Below are 19,831 nucleotides of genomic sequence, written 5' to 3'. Positions count from 1 at the left end.
ATACTGATTACGTTCTTCGAGTTGTATAACCATTCTCACCTTCCTTTTCTGAGTTGTTCCTCTCCATTAAAATAAACTCACTGCCCTGTAAGGTTCCCATCTTATCTTTCGAGTTTCTGTTGTCAATTTGATACCATACAGATAGTTCCTAAAACAGCATAATGCTCAAGGCAGGCATTTTTTACTAGTTAAGCTAAACTATTGTTTGGTTTTAAGAAGATTTCAGGGGATATTTTTGGTTTAAGGTTTAAATATATCTCAGGGCAGTAGTTTGAGGGGTTCATCCAAACTTCATGGCTCCAGGAAGTCTGGAGTCCATGAGAATTTGAAATTCTGTTCTGCATGTTCCCCCTTTTGATATGGAATATTTGATCAAAGTGTTCAGTGATGGTAGCTGGGCACCATCTAGTTCATCTGGTCTCATGGCAAGGGAGGCAGTTGTTCATGGAGGCAGTTAGCCACACATCCATATCCTCCTCCTGTTCCTGACTCTCCTTCTTCTTTTGTTGCAGGCAAATAGAAACCAATTGTGCCTTGGATAGCCACTTAACAAACTTTTAAGACCCTGCTACACATTAAACAAGGAGGTAGAACAGAGGTACTAAACATGTTATTAGGCCAGTTAACTGGGATGTCCCATGAAACCATGGCCCTGAACCTCCAAACCAAGAAACCAAATCCCATGAGGTTTTTGATTGTACATAAGCAGCTGAAGCAGCTACTCTTTCCTTTTTTTGTCCTTGTCGTAAATATACCTATCGCATGATTTTTGCCAATTCAGCTTTTTAAAAGTGTACAACTTACTGACAACAGTTACAATGATCAGCTGTGCAGCCTTACCCTTAATCAGTGTGACATTTCCATCACTGTTAACACTTCCCTCCTGCCCCTGGTAACTATTAATACACTTTGTTCTCTCTACATTTGTCTTTTCTTTTTATATAAGTGAGGTCATACAATATTTGTAATTTTGTGATTGACTTATTTCATTCAACATGTCTTCCAGCTCCATCCATATTGTAACATGTATCAAGACTTCATTTTTCCTAGCTGAGTAGTATTCCATTGTACCACATATTGTTTATTCATTCATCCATTGATGGGCATTTAGGTTATTTCTACCTTTCCATAAAGTTTTTGGTGGCTGACTTTTTAAAAGTAGGTCACCAGGCCTTTCTTCTGAGGTGCCTCTAGGTGGATTTACACTGCCAGTCTTTCAGTTGGCAGCCAAGCATGTTAACTGTTTGCACCACCCAGAGACTTCCCTCTCCCCGCCCCGAGTAGTAACATACTGCAAAACTGTATACACTGTCACAGCCAGGAGATTGACGTTGGTACTGTCAAGATACAAGTCAAGGTACAGAACATTTCTGTCACCAGACGGATCCTTGTTGATGCCCTTTTATAGCCACCTCCCAAAACAATAATGTTCCCAACAGTGCAGTGAATACAGTTGCAGTATTGCAGCCAAGTTTTGCCCACAGAGTTATGGGAGAACGCTCACAGTGGTGAAGGTGGCCCACTGTCCACTCTCTCCCACCCCCCATTTTTAACCCCCAGCAGCCACTGAATGATCTGTTTTCCTTTTGCCATTTCAAGAATGTTATATAAATGGAATCATATGGTATGTAACCTTTGGGGTTGGCGTTTTTCACTCAGCATAATTCCCTCGAGATTCAGTTGAGTTGTGTGTGTCCATAGTTACTTCCTTTTTAACTGTTGAGTAGTGTTCCATGGTTTGGATGTGTCACAGTTATTCTATTATTTACTCATTGAAGAACCTCTGAGTTCCCCCACCCCCAGCCCCCATTCTCGGCTGTTACGAAGAAAGCTGCTGTGAACATTTGTATACAAGTTTTTGTTTGAACATAAGTTTTCTGTTCTCTGGGATAAATGCCCAAGAGTAATCCCTGGGTTATGGTATGTATTGTTTTTTTAATTAAAAAAAAAAAAGTAAAATAACTAATTAAATGGTTCCTTGTCAGAATACTCAAGATGTGTATTCTTGGGTGCATGTAATTTATTTACTTTGATTTCTGGGGCTCTGCTCTAGCATCAAAGCGATAGTAATAATGCTGTAGTTTTCCTTGTCTCTTTCATCTGATGATCTGTGTCTGTATTACAAATACTAATTAACACTCACAACCCATTAGGAAACAAGTAATGATTAGCTCCAGTGAGGTTAGCTCCTTTCTAAATTGGTAGGTTGAGGCATGTGTGTTATGGGACTTGCCTAAGGTTATAGCATGCATCAGTGTCCTGAGTCAAATTCATTCATGTTTCTTCTGTTTGTCTTCTGAGTTGACTCTTTATAGTTATAACTTTTTAGGTATGAGGCCCTGAGATTTTTTTATTTTTGTTTTTTTCTGTGTCTGAGGTTTAATGCTTTTTTAAAGAAGCGATAAGTATAGTGGTTAGAGCTTGTGTTCTGACATCAGATCTGATTTTCAATCTCTGCTCCATCTGGGTAGATCACTTACTTTCCCCAAGTCTCAGTTTCCTGATCTGTTAAATGGGGATAATGATAGTACCTATCTTCATAGCATTGTTGTGAGGAATAAGATAATATGTGGAAAAGTGTTTAACACCGTCAGTTGTGTAGCAAATGTTCAGTGAACATTAGATAAAAGTATTGCTTTAAATGCATGCATTATGTTCTATCACTTGTCTTTGTCCTTGTAGATAATTGAATAAATGTTGAGATTTTCCTGCCATGTGCTTAGAAGGCTTTAACATTGCTGTTATTTTTGAGATAAGGATGCTTTCTTTGATTGCTGTTTCAAATTTTTTTTATATATAATTATTTAAGAATAAGAAGTATAAGAAGTAATGTTGCATTATATTTATTGTACTGTTAGTTTGTATGAAAATATTTAAAAGTTTCTCCTGGATTTTTCATATTTTCTCAGGCTCGTATTCATAGAAAAATAGGAAGTGATCCGAAACTATTGATTTCTGTCTTAGGCTGAGTTCTCTAGAGAAGTAAAACCAGTGATGTGTATATATATATAAATATATGTAGAGCGACTTATCTCAAGGAAATGGCTCACATAGTTCTGGAGGCCGACAGGTCCCAAATCCTTGGGTCAGGCGTCATGCTGGAGGCTTCTTCCAACTCGTATGGTTGCAGGGGCTGACAGTTCTCTAATCAGCAGGCCAGATCGTAGGCTGTTGGCTCACAGGAATGTGGAAGCTGGCGAATCCCAAAATCAGCAGGTCAAATGGCAGGCAGCTGGTTCACAGGGCAACAGAAGCTGATGGATCCTAGAATTGGCAGGTCAGATGACAGGCTCAAGTCACAAGAACCGTAGGTCAGATGGTGATGAGCCAGATGCAGGAGCCAAAGCAAGCTAGTGAGCTTTGTCTGAACGTCCATATATACTGGATGCAGGCCATGCCTCCAAAGAAACTCCCCTTACAGTGAACTGGCTGATCATGTCATGGAGGATGACTATATCAGACCACAAAATGGAGGATGATCATGTCATTGCATAACTGCCAAACCACTGGAAATCATGGCCCAGCCAAGTTGAGGCACAACCTTAACCATCGCAGTTTCCTTCTATAATCTGACCCTCTAAGCCCTCTCCCAAAAGTAGGACCCCTCTCAATAAACGGCCCCACCATCCACTTGGAATTTAAGTTAAGAGCCTAGGAATACCCTTAATTCTCTTTTCTCTTATGTTCCACATATAATGAATCTGTAAGTTGTTTGACTGTTTCTCCAAAATATATCCTGAATTTGACTACCCATCATCTCCTGCTATACTCTAGGCCTGGCCTGAATTCCTGTCATCTTGTCATTTCCCTGGCTAAAATCTATTAGCAACCCATTACACTTAATAAAATCCAAATTCCTTACCATGGTCTTCTGGTACCTACTTGTCTTTATTTTGTTCACTCCGTTGTTACTTATTGCCTCATTTCTGGCCCTCAGACAGACAAAGCTTACCTGCCAGGGCCCTTGGTACTTTCTCTTTGGAATATTTTTTTTTACCTAGCTCTTTTCTCAAGGTTTCCACCTTAAGATGCAGGTCTCAGATGTCATCATAGAGAGGCTTTCTCTGACCACCCTAAAAAGGTGTGTTTCTTTCCATCAGCTCTACCATATTATCCTGTTTTATATTCCTCCTTGATTTATCAGGACTTTTTACTTACATAAATAATCACATAGGCTTCTTGAAAGCAGGAATGTTCTTGTTCCCTGTGTTATCTTCAGTGCCTAGAACAGTGCTGAGTACATAGTAGATGTTTAATAAGCGCTTGTTAGCAGTCTGTCATTGCTTTTGCATCTCTCCCTCCCTTAAGTGTTCTTTATTTGGAAAGTTAGGGAAATGGAATCTAGCTTTTAGTCAGAGTTTTAAAAAAAATGACTAGATTTTTTAATCCAATGCCTTATTTTGATTGGCTGAGTAATGTGATTGGCAAGGTGGAGGGGCATCTGGACCTTTTAAAATTAGAGCTCTGCATTTAATAACTTGAGTTTTCCCTTTCTTGAAGCCTTGAGGGAAATTTTTCTTTTGCCTATTCTGGTCAGCCGAGAACCTGACCTGGACTGACTCTAAGATTTGCTGAGCCAACATCTACGAGTCAAGCTCTGATACTATCTGAAGTAAAAACCTGAATTCAAATCCTGCTTTGACTACTGACTCATCTTGTGTACTGAGATGAATTTCTTAACCTCTTCCAGGTTTTGTTTTTCTTATTTGTCTGGTGAGTAATCCCATTTGTCCTGGGGCTTGTGAGGTTTCCTGGGTTAATGTTCTCAAAGCTTTTTACAACATTGTTGTCTTGGCTCCAGGGGTTTCCAAGAAGTGTTGGGGGCAATGTATACTCCAGGAAGAAAGGTTCGACTTTCTCCTGAAAACAGATGTGATCCTTCCTGATTTGAAACCGGCTCTACTTCAGCCTCTTAATATTGTTGGTGGATGAAAGGTATGCTGTTGCCAAAGTCATTAGGCCTGTTTGCCTGAGGCAGCTGGTTTCAGTTCCCATTTCTGGGGTTAAACTGTTTTTGCCTCTGTGAAATTTCTTCCATGAAAAGTTAGTGTTTTTCTTTGCTTGCTAAGAGAAAATGTCTTGCCATTTTTGCACATTTGAGGGTAGCCTTCTTGGTCTTCTTGATTCTTTTGATGGCTTTGGACCCAGCAATTAAACATCAGCTTCTTCTTGGTTCACTGGTTTCCTCTTTGTTCTTCCTTGAGTTTTCAGGGGTTCTTGTGTTCTCAGAGTACTGTTTTCTGTAGAATAGTTTGTAGATAAGAGTCCATTTCTTTTTTCCTCATCATTCTGAGGTAAGTGGGAGTAAGGAAGATTGTTGTCTGAGATTTGAGTCTTACGGCTTTCTATTTCCAGTTTTCATCACACTTTTTTAGCAAAAGCTTTCCTGTGCTTTAGACGTTAGGCTACACATCATCGTGAGTTACTTTAGGAAGCCCTAGTAAGCAAAATCTCTAGCGTACAAGTTGGAACATTGTTTTTCCTTTTATTATAATAACAGTAATTAGAATTTATCTAGTTTTGTGTCTTCAAAGCATTTTTTAAAGTTGTTAGCCCATACATGACATACCCTATAGAGGTCTGCCTTGTTCAGAGTTTATATATGAAAAACATTGGAAGGTGGTGGTGGAGATGAGAACAAAAAAGAGTTTACATTGCTTGCTTATCCCTTGCTAAATTTGGGCTGGCAACCTTTGTACCAGGTACTTGATTCACTCTTGCCTCTTACTTGGACTTCTGAGGTGCAGATCAGTTATATTTTAGATTATTTGTAATTTTGAACATCAATGTAGTGCATGTCTGCAGTAGAACTGTAGCTTCTGTCTACTAACATTTCATTTCTGGCCTTTTGGCAGCTTCTTGTAAAGGAACTTTGTATAATTTTGATTGTATTGGTTTCAGGTCTGTCGCCTTATTATTTGCTTTCAATTTGTCAAGTGATTAATTAGAGGTATTCTGTGATTCTGCTGTATGACTGTCAGTTTCTTTTGTATTCTTTCTCTTTTCTGTCCAGAAATGTGGGGTGCCATGCTTCTCGGTATGAACTACTATTTGTTGTGTACTTTGGCTATTGTTTGTTCCTAACTTGAATCTGCTTTGAAAAGTAGTCATCCTGCCTTGAATTTTGTAACCTGTTTCTTCTAAGATACTCCCAGGACTTTATTCCTTTAAGGTAGAAACAAACAAACAAAAACAAACCCACTGCCCTCGAGTGTGACTCATAGCGACCCTATAGGACAGACTAGATCTGCCCTACAGACTTTCCAAGGCTGTAATCTTTACGGAGGCAGACTGCCACATCTTTCTTTCTCTGGTGGAATGGCTGGCGGGTTCAAACCACCAACCTTTCGGTTAGCCTGGAGCACGAACTGCTGTACCATCAGGGCTCCTATTAAGGTAGAAGAACCAAAACCTGTTGCCGTCAAGTCGATTCTGAGTCATAGCGACCCTACAGGACAGTAGAACCGTCCCATATGGTTTCCAGGGAGCACCTAGTGAAGTCGAACTGCCAACCTCTTGATTAGCAACCATAGCTCTTAACCACTGTGCCGCCAGTGTGTCCTTTAAGGTAGAAGGAGGGTATTATTTAATTTCAGTTTATACAGGGGGGAAAGTTGAAATTCAATGACAGTGTGTGATTTGTCTGTGATTACGTAACAGCCCAGTGGTTAAAAAAAACCAATCCATCGAAGCTTTATACTTCTTGGTCTTATCTTTACCTGTTAAATCACATGACTCTCACTGCAGGCTTGACCTATACCCTTTTCCCCCGAAACCATAAGATCACCTTTCTCAGAGAGTAATTTAGGATGAAATTTTTATATCTAGCATTCTCAAGCTTGAAAGGTGTACTATTCCTTGTTCCTGTCTCTGCTGTCAGAATATCCACTGCCTCTGTGCTTTGTTCTAAACATGTGTTTCAATTATGAGGGTTCAAAAAATGTTGCTGCCGACTTTGTATTTTTTTTTTTTTTTTATCCTACAGTTGTGGCCATGTATTTGCCTTGTGCATACCCTCTGGAAATTAATGACATAGATAATGAAATGGTTAATTGAGCATAGTTTGGTTATGGTACAAAGTTTTCTCTTTATAAAACTTTCTGACTTGTAGAAATTGAACTTATGACCATGAGCTTATCAGTACCACCCCATAACTGACAACGCTTTTTTTTTTTCATTTAGATGTTGCTGTTTATGAGAATTTTGGGGTCATTTTGAGTTTTCCTGGTAACTGTATATGAATAAATACACATATTTATTCTCTTCTACACTAGGCACTGTGCAAAGTCCTGAAACTATGACAGACATAGTTTTTGCCCTTACATAGCTTATAAATCTAGTGAGGAAGAAAGTCTTAACAGGGAATTACATGTGTGATAAAATAAAATTAATTTTGAGATATTTTTGGAGGCCTAAATTTATTTTATTCTCATATTTTCAGAAAAAAATTTCTTTTTAGAGTGTTGAACAGATAGGTTTTCTGTAGAAAATTACCAATGTTTGTCAGCACTGGATATCAAGTAGGTAGCATTTTAATTATTTATTGCTGTTCAAAAAACAGCCTCAAAACTTGTGGCTTAAAACACTAATGATTTACTACCTCTCACAATTATGTCAGTAATTTGGGCAGGGCTCATTTGGATGGTTCTTCTGCTTTATATGGCATAAGTTGGAGTCACTAATTTGTCTGCATTCAGCTGGTGACTGAGCTGGGTTGGAAGGTCCAGGAGGGTTTCTGGTACCTTGATGGTCTTCCATGTGGCCGCTCTCCCTCCATGTAGTATCTTAGCATATTTTCAGAAATAAATATCTTTTTAGAGTATTGAACATACAGATTTTCTGTAGAAAATTATCAGTATTTGTCAGTACTGAATATCAGGTAGGCATCAAGGCCTCTCCATATAAGTGCTCTCTCTAGCAGAACAGCTGAATTTTCTTATATCCTAGTGACTGGCTTCCAAGAGGGAAAGTGAAAACTGTCAGGCCTGGAACTGGCACATCATCTCTCTGTTGCATTCTGTTGAACATAGCAAGTCACAAGATGAGCTCAGATTCAAGGGGAAGTAAATATGTTCCCTTCATGAATGGAGCAGCGTGTGAGTAAGGGAAAGAAGGAATTAATAATGACTTTGGAGATAATCTACAGACTTCTTGTTGTTAGGTGCCGTCGAGTAGGTTCTGACTCATAGTGACCCTGTGTACAACACAGCAAAACACTGCCCGGTCCTGTGCTGTTTTCACAATCATTGTGCTTGAGCCCATTGTTGCAGCCACTGTTTCAGTCCATCTTGTTGAGGGTCTTCCTCTTTTTCACTGACCCTCTGCTTTACTGAGCATGATGTCCATCTCCAGGGACTGGTCCTTCCTGATAATATGTCCAAAGCATGTGAGACACAGTCTCACCATTCTTGCTTCTAAGGAGCATTCTGGTTGTACTTCTTCTAAGACAGATTTGTTCATTCTTTTGGCAGTCCATGGTATGTTCAATATTCTTCTCCAACACCACAGTTCAAAGGCATCAATTCTTTTTTGGTCTTCCTTATTGTTGTTCCGCTTTCACATGCATATGAGGTAATTGAAAACACCATGGCTTGGGTCAGGTGCACCTTAGTCCTTAAAGTGACATCTTTCCTTTTCAACACTTTTAAGAGATCTTTTGCAGCAGATTTACCCAATGCAATGCATCTTTTGATTTCTTGACTGCTGCTTCCATGGGTATTGATTGTGGATCCAAGTAAAATGAAATCCTTGACAACATCAGTCTTTTCTCCGTTTATCATGATGTTGCTTATTGGTCCAGTTGTGAGGATTTTTCTTTTCTTTATGTTGAGGTGTAATCCATGTTGAAGGCTGTGGTCTTTGAGCTTCATCAGTAAGTGCTTCAAGTCCTCTTCACTTTCATTAAGCAGGGTCGTGTTATCTGCATAACGCAGGTTGTTAATGAGTCTTCCTCCAATCCTGATGCTCCATTCTTCTTCATATAGTCCAGCTTCTCGAATTATTTGCTGAGCATACAGATTGAATAAACCAAAACAACCCACTGCCGTCGAGTCGATTCTGACTCATAGTGACCCTATAGGACAGAGTAGAACTGCCCCATAGAGTTTCCAAGGAGTGCCTGGTGGATTTGAACTGCCAACCTCTTGGTTAGCAGCCATAGCACTTAACCACTACACCACCAGGGTTTCCACAGATTGAATAGGTATGGTAAAAGGATACAACCCCGACACACACCTTTCCAGACTTTAAACCACACAGTATTCCTTTGTTCTGTTCGAATGACTGCCTCTTGATCTATGTACAGGTTCCTCATGAGCACAATGAAGTGTTCTGGAATTCCCATTCTTCACAGTGTTATCCATAATTTATTGTGACACAAGCAGTTGAATGCCTTTGCATAGTCAGTAAAACACAGGTAAACATCTTTCTGGTATTCTCTGCTTTCAGCCAGGATCCATCTGATATCAGCATTCATATCCCTGGTTCCACATCTTCTTCTGAATCCAGCTTGAATTTCTGGCAGTTAGTTCCGTGTCAGTACACTGATGTAGTTGCTTTTGAATAACCTTCAGCAAAATTTTACTTGTGTGTGATATTAATAATATTGTTCGATAATTTCTGCATTCTGTTGGGTCACCTTTCTTTGGAGTAGGCATAAATATGGATCTCTTCCAGTCGGTTTACCAGGTAGCTGTCTTCCAAATTTCTTGACACAGGTGAGTGAGCACTTCGAGGGCTGCATCCGTTTGTTGAAACATCTCAATTGGTATTCCTTTAATTCCTGGAGCCTTGTTTTTCACCAGTGCCTCTGGAACAGCTTGGACTTCTTCCTTCAGCACCACCGGTTCCTGACCACATGCTTCCTCCTGAAATGGTTGAACACTGACCAATACACAGACTTAGCAAGCCGAATTAGTTATAGAGAACCCTGATTTGGCACCTGCTCTGGTTGAGCAAGGAGGTCACTGTTGTATGCATCTGTCTTAAGCATGAGAAAGGTTAGCGAAACTCTCTCTCTATATATATATTCCCTTTTTGTGTTCTCAGATGTGCTTATGTAATTGCTCATGTTCAGCAAAGGAGTATGTACAGATTTGACAGAGTGTCCACAGTCACATTCTCTGTTGATTATATATTTTGAGGTTTATATTGCATCCGTGTCGCCAGGCAAAAATAAACCTACAGAAGCATCTATCTGTATTTCCTGATAGGTGAATTTGCCTATTTTTATGGAAATAGGTTTGTTTGTTGTTAGGTGCCGTTGAGGCAGTTCTGACTCATAGCAACCCTGTGTACAACAGAACGAAACACTACCTGGTTCTGTGCCATCCTCACAGTGGTTGCTACATTTGAGCCTGTTGTTGCAGCCACTGTGTCAGTCCATCGCATTGAGGGTCTTCATTTCTTTGACTGATCGTCTACCTTGCCAATCATGATGTCCTTCTCCAGGAGCTGATCTCCCCTGATAACATGTCCAACTTATGAGAGATGAAGTCTTGTCATCCTTGCTTCCAGGGAGTCTTCTGGCTATGCTTCTTCAAAGACAGACTTGTTCATTCTTCTGGCAATCCATGCTATATTCGATATTCTTTGCCCGCACCAGAATACAAAGGCATCAGTTCTTCTTTGGTGTACCTTATTCATTGTCCAGCTTTCAGATCCATTGGAGGCGATTGAAAATGTCATAGCTTAGGTCAGGTGCACCTTATTCCTCAAAGTGACCTCTTTGCTTTTCAACACATTAAAGAGCTCTTTTGCAGCAGATTTGCCCAGTGTAGTGTGTCATCTGAGTTCTTGACTGCTGCTTCCATGAGCTTTGATTGTGGACCCGAGTAAAATGAAATCCTTGAAAGCATCAGTATTTTCTCTATTTATCATGCTGTTGCTCGTTGGTCCAGTTGTGAGGATTTTTGTTTTATGTTGAGGAATAGTCTTCGATCTTCATTGGTAAGTGTTTCAAGTTACTCATTTTCAGCAAGCAGGGTTGTGTCATCTGTATATCATAGGTTGTTAATCTTCCTCCAATCCTGATGCCACATTCTTGTTCATAGTCCAGCTTCTCGGATTATTTGCTCAGTTTACTGATTGAATTAAGTATGGTGAAAGGATACAACCTTGAGGCACACCATTCCTGATTACAAATCAGGCAGAATCCCCTTGTTCTGTTCTAATGACTGCCTCTTGGTCTATGTACAGGTTCCTCATGAGCACAATTAAGTGTTCTGGAATTCCCATTCTTTGCAATGTAATCCATAATTTGCAATGATCCGCACAGTCGATTGCCTTTGTATAGTCAATAAAACACAGGTAAACATCTTCCTGGTATTTTCTGCTTTCAGCCAAGATCCATCTGACATCAGCAATCATATTCCTGGGTCCACATCCTCTTCTGAATCCATCTAGAATTTCTGACAGTTCCCTGTTGATACACTGCTGCAGCTGCTTTTGAATGATCTTCAGCAAAATTTTATTTGCATGCGATATTAATGGTATTGTTTGATAATTTCCACATTTGGTTGGATCACCATTCTTTGCATTGAGCACAAATATGGACTTCTTCCAGTCGGTTTGCCAGGTGGTTGTTTTCCGAATTTCTTGGCATAGACACGTGAGTACTTACAGTGCTGTATCTGTTTGTTGGAACGTCTCAGTTGATACTTTGTCAATTTCTGGAGCCTTGTTTTTCACCAGTGCCTTCAGTGCAGTTTGGACTTCTTCCTTCAATACCATTAGTTCTAGATCATATACTACCTCCTAAAATGGTTGAATGTTGATTAATTGTTTTTGGTACAGAAACTCTGTATTCCTTTCATCATCTTTTTTTAAATTGTGCTTTAGGTGAAAGTTCACAGCTCAAGTTAATTTCTTATACAAAAAATTTATGTGCATATCCTTATGTGACCCTAGTTATAATCTCTATAATGTTACAGCGTATTCCTCCTTTCCACACCATGTTTCCGGTGTCCATTCAACCAGCTCCTATCCCTTTCTGCCTTCTCATTCTGCCTCCAGATAGGAGCTGACCATTTAGTCTCGTGAAACTACTTGAACTAAGAATAAGAAGCACACTCTTCACAAGTATTATTTTATGTCTTACAGTCCAGTCTGATTTTTGCCTGAAGAGTTGGCTTTGGGAATGGTTTTAATTCTGGGTTAACAGAGAGTCTGGGGGCCATGTCTTCTGGGGTTCCTTTAAGTCTCAGACAATTAAGTCTGGCCTTTCTATGTGAACTTGAGTTCTGCACCCCACTTTTCTCCTGCTCCATCAGGGCAGCCATTGGTGGTAGCTGGGCACCATCTAGTTCTTCTGGTCTCAGGCTGATGGAGTCCCTGGTTTATGTGGCCCTTTCTGTCTCCTGGGCTAATATTTTCCTTGTGTCTTTGGCATTCTTCATTCTCTGTTGCTCCAGATGGGTTGGGACCAATTGATGCATCTTAAATGGCCACTCGCAAGCTTTTAAGACCCCAGATGCCACTCACCAAAGTGGGATGTAGAACATTTTCTTAATAAACTTTGTTATGCCAGTTGACCCAGATGTCCCCTGAAACCATGGTCCCCAGACCCCCACTGCTGCTGCACTGTTCCTGAATGCGTTTGGTTATGTTCAGGAATCTTAGCTTTTGGTTTAGTCCAGTAGTGGTGACTTCCCCTGTATTGTGTGTTGTCCTTCCCTTCATCTAAAATAATTCTTGTCTACTGTCTAGTTAGTGAATTCCCCTCTTCCTCCCTCCCCACCCTCGTAACCATCAAGGAATGTTTTCTTCTGTGTTTAAACCTTTCCTTGAGTTCTTGTAATAGTGGTCTCATACAATATTTGTTCTTTTGTGACTAATTTCACTTAGTATAATGCCATCCAGATTCATCCCTGTGATGTTTCCCAGGTTCATCGTTTTTCATTATCATTTCATAGTATTCCATTGTGTGAATATACCATAATTTGTTTATGTATTTGTCTGTTGATGGGCACCTACGTTGTTTCCATCTCTTTGCTGTTGTGAACAGTGCTGCTATGAACATGGATGTGCATATATCTATTCGTGTGACAGCTCTTATTTCTCTAGGATATATTCCAAGGAGTGCAATTGCTGGATCATATAGTGTTTCTATTTCTAGCTTATTAAGGACACACCGAACCGATTTCCACAGTGGTTGTTGCATTTCACATTCCTACCAGCAGTGTTTAAGTGTTCTAGCCTCTCCACAACCTCTCCAACATGTATTATTTTGTGTTTTTTGCATTAATGCTAGCCTTGTTGGGGTGAGGTGGTATCTCATTGTAGTTTTTAATGGATAATGATTGTGAGCATTTCCTCATGTATCTGTTAGCCACCTGAATGTCTTCTTTGGTGAAGTGCCTGTTGGTATCCTTTCCCCATTTTTTAATTGGGTTGTTTGTTGTCTTCTTGTTGAAGCTTTGTAGTATCTCGTAGATTTTAGAGATTAGACCCTGATTGGATATGTCGTAGCCAAAAATTTTTACCCAGTCAGTAGGTTGTCTTTTTACCCTTTTGGTGAAGTCTTTTGATGAGCTTAAGTGTTCGATTTTTAGGAGCTCCTAGTTATCTAGTTTGTTTTCTGGTGTTTGTGCATTGTTAATAATTTCTGTATTCTGTTTATGCCATGTATTAGGGCTCCTAGCATTGTCCCTATTTTTTCTTCCATGATCTTTTTCGTTTTAGATTTTATATTTCGGTCTTTGATCCATTTTGAGTTCATTTTTGTGCATAGTGTGAGGTATGGGTCTTGTTTCATTTTTTTGCAGATGAATATCCATTTATGCCAGCACCATTTGTTAAAGAGACTGTCTTTTTCCCAATTAACGGACTTTGGGCCTTTGTCAAATATCGGCTGCTCATAGGTGGATGAATTTATGTCTGTATTCTCAACTCTGTTCCATTGGTCTGTGTATCTGTTGAACCAGTTTCAGGCTGTTTTGACCACTATGGTGGTATGATAGGTTCCAAAATCAGGTAGTGTGAGGCCTCCCACTTTGTTCTTCTTTTTCAGTAACGCTTTACTTATCCAGGGCCTCTTCGCTTACCATATGAAGTTGGTGATTTGTTTCTCCATCTCATTAAAAAATGCCATTGGAATTTAGATTGGGATTGCATTGTTTCTGTAGATTGCTTTGGGTAGAATAGGCATTTTCACAATGTTGAGTCTTTCTATCCATGAGCAAGGTATGTTTTTCCACTTCAGTAGGTCTCTTTTGGTTTCTTGCAATAGTGTCTTGTAGCTTTCTTTGTATTGGTCTTTTACGTCTCTGGTTAGATTTATTCCTAAGTATTTTATCTTCTTGGGGGCTAGTGTAAATGGTATTGATTTGGTGATTTCCTCGTCAAAATTCTCTTCGTTGGTGCAGAGGAATCCAACTGATTTTTTTTAATTTTTATTGTGCTTTAAGTGAAACTTTACAAATCAAGTCAGTCATAGAAAAATTTATATACACCTTGCTATACACTCCTAATTGCTCTCCCCCTAATGAGACTGTACACTCCTAACCTCCACTTTCTCACCTCGTGTCCATTTGGGCAGCTTCTGGCCCCCTCTACCCTCTCATCTCCCCTCCAGACAGGAGATGCCAACATAGTCTCGTGTCTGCGTGATAAAGGAGCTCGTTCTTCACCAGTATTATTTTCCATCCCATATTCCAGTCCAATCCCTGTCTGAAGAGTTGGCTTTGGGAATGGTTCCTGTCTTGGGCTAACAGGAGGCCTGGAGATCACGGCCTGTGGAGTTCTTCTAGTCCCAGTCTGAACATTAAGTCTGGTCTTTTTACAGGAATTTGGGGTCTGCATCCCACTGCTCTCCTGCTCCCTCAGAGGTTCTCTGTTGTGTTCCCTGTCAGGGCAATCATCTGTTGTGGCCAGGCACCATCTAGTTCTTCTGGTCACAGGCTGATGTAGTCTCTGGTTTATGTGGTCCTTTCTGTCTCTTAGGCTCATAATTACCTTGTGTCTTTGGTGTTCTTCATTCTTCCTTGTTCCACGTGGGTCGAGGCCAGTTGATGCATCTTAGATGGCCGCTTGCTAGCGTTTAAGACCCCAGACACCACTCTCCAAAGTGGGATGCAGAATGTTTCCTTAATAGATTTTATTATACCAATTGACGTAGATGTCCCCTGAAACCATGGACCCCAAGCCCCTGTCCCTGCTACACTGGCCTTAGAAGCGTTCAGTTTATTCAGGAAACTTCTTTGCTTTTGGTTTAGTCCAGTTGTGCTGACCTCTCCTGTATCGTGTGTTGTCCCTTCACCTAAAATAAAATTTATCTACTATGTAATTAGTGAAAGCCTCTCTCCCTCCCTTCCTCCCTCCCCCCATCTCATAACCATCAAAGAATATTTTCTTCTCTGCTTAAATTATTTCTTCCAGTTCTTATAATAGTGGACTTATACAATATTTGTCGTTTTGCAGCTAATTTCACTCAGCATAATGTCTTCCAGATTTCTCCATGCTATGGAATGTTTCATGGATTCATCATTGTTCTTTATCAATGTGTAGTATTCCATTGTGTGAATATACCGTGATTTATCCATTCATCCTTGGTTGCTTCCAACTTTTTGCTCTTGTAAACAGTGCTGCAGTGAACATGGGCATGCATATATCTGTTCGTGTAAAGGCTCTTATTTCTCTAGGATATATTCCAAGGAGTGGGATTTCTGGATCATATGGTAGTTCTATTTCTAGTTTTTTAAGGAAGCACCAAATTGATTTCCAAAGTGGTTGTACATTTGACATTCCCACCAGCAGTGTATGAGTGTTCCAGTCTCTCCACAACAAAATTTTTGAATTAATGCCAGCCTTGTTGGAGTGACATGGAATCTCATTGTAGTTTTGGTTTGCATTTCCTCATATATCTGTCAGCAGCCTGAATGTCATCTTTAGTGAAGTTCCTGTTCATATCCTTTGCCCATTTTTTAATTGGGTTATTTGTTTTTTTGTAGTTGAGTTTTTGCAATATCATGTAGACTTTAGAGATCAGGCACTGCTGGGAAATATCATAGCTAAAAACTTTTTCCCAGTCTGTAGGTAGTCTTTTTACTCTTTTGGTGAAGTCTTTGGATGAGCATAGGTGTTTGATTTTTAGGAGGTCCCAGTTATCTAGCTTCTCTTCTGCATTTTCAGTAATGTCTCGTGTACTATTTATGCCATGTATTAGCGTTCCTAACTTTGTCCCTATTTTTTCTTCCATGATTTTTATTGTTTTAGATTTTATATTTAGGTCTTTTGTCCATTTTGAGTTTGTTTTTGTGCATGGTGTGAGGTATGGGTCTTGTTTCATTTTTTTGCAGATGGATATCCAGTTATGCCAGCACCATTTGTTAAAAAGACTGTCTTATCCCCAGTTAACTAACTTTGGGCCCTTGTCAAATATCCACCGCTCATATGTGGATGGATTTATGTCTGGATTCTGAATTACTTCCATCGGTCTATGTATCTGTTATTGTACCAGTACCAGGCTGTTTTGACTACTGTGGTGGTGTAATATGTTCTAAAATCAGGTAGAGTGAGGACTCCCACTTTGTTCTTCCTTTTCAGTAATGCTTTACTTATCCGGGGTCTCTTGCCCTTCCATATGAAGTTGGTGATTTTTTTCTCCATCTCATTAAAAAATGTCATTGGAATTTGGATCGGAATTGTATTGTATGTATAGGTGGCTTTTGGTAGAATAGACATTTTTACTCTGTTAAGTCTTCCTATCCATGAGCAAGGTATGTTTTTCCACTGATGTAGGTCTCTTTTGGTTTCTTGAAGTAGTGTCTTACAGTTTTCTTTTTATAGGTCTTTTATATCTCTGGTAAGATTTATTCCTAAGTATTTTATCTTCTTGGGGCTACTGTAAATGGTATTGATTTGGTGATTTCCTCTTCGATGTTCTTTTTGTTGGTGTAGAGGAATCCAACTGATTTTTGTATGTTTATCTTGTATCCTGATACATTGCTGAAATCATAGGTTGGTTCCAGTAGTTTTCTTGTGGATTCTTTTAGGTCTTTTTTGTGTATAAGATTATATCGTCTGCAAAGAGAGATACTTTTGCTTCTTCTTTACCAATTTGGATGGGCTTTATTTGTTTATTTATTTTCCTAGCCTAATTGCTCTGGCTGGGACGTCCAGCACAATGTTGAATAAGAGTGGTGATAAAGGGCATCCTTGTCTGGTTCCCCTCCTCAAGGGGAATGCTTTTTGAGTCTCTGTATTTAGGATGGTGTTGGTTATTGGCTTTGTATAAATGCCCTTTATTATGAAGAGGAATTTCCCTTCTGTTCCTATTTTGCTGAAGAGGTTTTATCAAGAATGGGCAGTTGAACTTTGTCAAATGCCTTTTCTGCATAAATGATAAGATCATGTGGTCCTTTTGTTTTATTTATGTGATGGATTACATTGTTTTTCTAATGTTGAACCTTCCATGCATACCTATGAATCCCACTTGTTCATGGTGAATTATTTTTTTGATATATTGTTGAATTCTGTTGACTAGAATTTCAGAATTTTTGCATCTGTGTTCATGAGGGATATTGGTCCCTAGTTTTCTTTTGCGGGGGGGTGTCTTTACCTAGTTTTGGTATCAGGGTTATCCTGGCTTCAGGGAATGAGTTTGTGAGTATTCTGTCCTTTTCTATGCTCTGAAATACCTTTAGTAGTAGTGATGTTAACTCTTGTCTGAAAGTTTAGTAGAATTGTCCATTGAAGCTGTCAGAGCCAGGGCCTTTCATCTTTTGATGCCTCCTGTGTCATTCAATATTTTGCCCAGAGGATCCTTCAAAATTGCAATTCGAGGCTTGAGGTTTTTCTTCAGTTCTTTCAGCTTGAGAAATGCCGAGCGCATTCTTCACTTGTAGTTTTCTAATTCCACGTCTTTGCTTATTTTATTACAATATTTTACTTTGCCTTCTTGAGCTGCCCTTTGAAACCTTCTGTTCGCTCTTTTACTTCATGATTTCTTCCATTCACTTTAGCTACACTGAGTCATGAGCGAGTTTCAGAATCCCTTCTTATATCCATTTTGGTCTTTTCTGTCTTTTTTAATGACCCTTTGCTTTCTTTATGTGTGATGTCCTCCTACAACTGGTCTGGTCTTCGGTCATTAGTGTTAAATGCATCCAGTTCTTGAGATGGACTCCATATTTAAAAAAAAAAAAAATTTTTTTTTTTTTTTTAGGTAGGATATACTCAAGGTTGTATTTTGGCTCTCGCGGACATGTTTTAATTTTCTTCAGCTTCACCTTGAGCTTGCATAGGAGCAATTCATGGTCTTTTCCACAGTCAGTCCTTGGCATTGTTGTGACTGATGATACTGAGCTTTTTAATCATCTCTTCCCACAGATGTTGTCAGTTTGATTCCTGTTTTCCATCGGAGAGGTCCCTGTATATAGTCACCATTTATGTTTTTGAAAAAAGGTATTTGCAATGATTAAATCATTTGTCTCGCAAAATTCTATCCTGTGATCTCTGGTGTCATTTCTGTCACCAAGGCCATATTTTCCCAATAGCGATCCTTCTTTTGTTTCCACCTTTCACGTTCTAATCACCAGTAATCATCAGTGCATCTTAATTGCATGTTTGATCAACTGCACAGTGGAGAAGTGGTAAAAATCATTACTTTCTTTGTCTTTGTCCTTAGTGATTGGTACGTAAATTTGAAAATAGTTGTATTAACTGGTCTTCCTTGTAGATGTATAGGTATTATCCTATCATTGACAGCACGGACTTCAGGATAGATCTTGAAATGTTCTTATCGGTGATGAACATGACACCAGTCTTCTTCAATTTGTCATTCCTGGCATAGTAGACCGTATGATTGTCTGGTTCAAAATGGCTAATACCAGTCCATTTTAGCTCACTAATGCCTAGAATATCAATGTTTATGTGCTTCATTTCCTTTTTGACAACTTCCAATTTTCTTAGATTCATATTTCATACATTCCACATTCTGGTTACTAATGGATGTTGCAGTTGTTTCTTCTCATTGTGAGTCATGCCACATCAGCAGATGAAGGTCCTGAAACCTTGACTCTATCCATACTATCCAACTATACTTGGAGGAGGCAGCTTTTCCCCAGTTGTCTTTTGAGTGCATTCCAACCGTAGGGGCTCATCTTCCAGCACTATATCAGACAGTGTTCAGCTGCTATTCATAAGGTTTTCACTGGCTGATTTTTTCAGAAGTAGACGGCAGGGTCCTTTTTCCTAGCCTGTCTTAGTCTGGAAACTCCACTGAAACCTATCCACCAAGAGTGACCCTGCTGATACTTGAAATACCGGTGGCATAGCTTTCAACACCATAGCAACATGCAAGCCACCACAGTATGACAAATTGACACACATGTGGTGAAGGTTGATTTAGGTGATTTTTAATTTTTATGGAGTTGGTAGTTTTTTAGGATAAATACATAGTAGCTGAATTTTATGATACTGTCTCATTTGGTACTTTTCAATTTCAAAGAGCTATTTCTGGTTAAAAACTATGTAAGTGAATTGCTAAAAAGAGAGAGAGACTTTTTTTGTCTTCATTTTTTCTCAGCATCATTGTTTAATTAAAACATTAAATCATTGTTAAAAAGCAAAGATGTCACTTTGAGGTCTAAGGTGTGCCTAACCCAAGCCATGGTATTTCCAATTGCCCCATATGCATTTATTGACTATGCAAAGACATTTGACACTGTAGATCATAACAAATTATGGATAACATTGTGAAGAATGGTGATTCCAGAACACTTCATTGTGCTCATGAGGAACCTGTACATAGATCAAGAGGCAGTCATTTGAACAGAAGAAGGGGATACTGAATGATTAAAGTCAGGAATAATGTGCATCCGGGTTGTATCCT

General features: G+C 39.4%; 1 protein-coding gene across 9 annotated transcripts in view; it reads left to right on the top strand.

The window, feature by feature from the left end:
* Nucleotides 1-19,831, top strand: part of AMBRA1 (autophagy and beclin 1 regulator 1) — a 179,721-nt gene that overhangs the window by 15,409 nt on the left and 144,481 nt on the right. The window contains exon 1 of one of the 9 annotated variants that reach the window (XM_049891018.1): nt 2,855-4,935. The exons of the other annotated variants lie outside the window; for them this stretch is intronic. The gene's annotated coding sequence lies outside the window, so the exon portion shown is untranslated. Of the gene's footprint in view, nt 1-2,854; nt 4,936-19,831 lie in introns of those variants that run through there. 9 annotated transcript variants of the gene reach the window in all.

Source organism: Elephas maximus, chromosome 7 (assembly GCF_024166365.1).
Source record: "Elephas maximus indicus isolate mEleMax1 chromosome 7, mEleMax1 primary haplotype, whole genome shotgun sequence".
NCBI classification, from domain to species: Eukaryota; Metazoa; Chordata; class Mammalia; order Proboscidea; family Elephantidae; genus Elephas; species Elephas maximus.
Note: the sequence above shows the minus strand (reverse complement) of the source record. Positions and strands in the feature narration are given on the sequence as shown.